At 47.9% G+C, this 1,289-nt stretch overlaps 1 protein-coding gene across 10 annotated transcripts in view; it reads right to left on the minus strand.

The window, feature by feature from the left end:
* The window catches only part of FLT3LG (fms related receptor tyrosine kinase 3 ligand), a 20,904-nt gene that overhangs the window by 4,095 nt on the left and 15,520 nt on the right, over nt 1-1,289 (minus strand). The window lies entirely within an intron of this gene.

The following is a 1,289-nucleotide window of genomic DNA, read 5'->3' on the forward strand; positions in this document are numbered from 1 at the left end:
GATGGTCTCGATCTCCTGACCTCGTGATCCTCCCGTCTCGGCCTCCCAAAGTGCTGGGATTACAGGCTTGAGCCACCACGCCCGGCCTGTTTTTTGTTTTGTTTTTTGTTTTTTGTTTTTTTGTTTTTTTTTGAGACGGAGTCTCACTCTGTCCACCAGGCTGGAGTGCAGTGGCGCGATCTCGGCTCACTGCAAGCTCCGCCTCCTGGGTTCACGCCATTCTCCTGCCTCAGCCTCCCTAGTAGCTGGGACTATAGGTGCCCACCACCGCGCCTGGCTAATTTTTTGTATTTTTAGTAGAGACGGGGTTTCATCGTGGTCTCGATCTCCTCACCTTCTGATCCGCCCGCCTCGGCCTCCCAAAGTGCTGGGATTACAGGCGTGAGCCACCGCGCCCGGCCTGTTTTTTGTTTTTGAGACAGGGTCTTGCTCTCTCACTCAGACTGGGGTGCAGTGGCACAATCATGCTTACTGCAGCGTCGACCTCCTGGGCTCAAGCGATCCTCCTACCTTGCCTCCTGAGTAGCTGGGACTACAGGCATGTGCCACCACAGCCAGCTACTTTTAAAAATTTTTTTGTAGAGATGGGGTTTCGCCATGTTGCCCAGGCTGGTTTAATGTATGTTTTGAACAACTTGACTATGTGAATCTACTTTTGGCAACTGTAAATTTCATGAAATTTAAATATAGATGAAGTGTTTCTGATAAAAAGTTATTGTCTGAGCCTGGCACGGTGGCTCACACTTGTAATCCCAGCACTTTGAGGCGGGCGGAACGCAAGGTCAGGAGATGGAGACCGTCCTGGACAACGTGGTGAAACCCTGTCTCTACTAAAAGTACAAAAATTAGCCGGGTGTGGTGGCACGTGCCTGTAATCCCAGGTAATTGGGAGGCTGAGGCAGGAGAATCGCCTGAACCAGGGAGTCGGAGGTTGCAGTGAGCTGAGATCGCACCACTGCACTCCAGCCTGAGTGACAGAGCGAGAATCCATCTCAAAAGAAAAAAAAAAAGTATACATTGGATGCTGAAGGCTTAGTATGACAAAAGAATGTAAAATATTCAAAATGATGAATGATTCAAAATGATTAATGTCTAATCAATCATTGAAAAATATTGATTACATGTTGAAATGACAATATTTTGGATATACTGCATAAAATAAAGTTACTTGCTTCTTTTTCCTTTCTTTAAAAAACTGTTGGCCGGGCGCAGTGGCTCAAGCCTGTAATCCCAGCACTTTGGGAGGCCGAGACGGGCGGATCACGAGGTCAGGAGATCGAGACTATCCT

Source organism: Rhinopithecus bieti, unplaced genomic scaffold (assembly GCF_001698545.2).
Source record: "Rhinopithecus bieti isolate Rb0 unplaced genomic scaffold, ASM169854v2 scaffold_12070, whole genome shotgun sequence".
NCBI classification, from domain to species: Eukaryota; Metazoa; Chordata; class Mammalia; order Primates; family Cercopithecidae; genus Rhinopithecus; species Rhinopithecus bieti.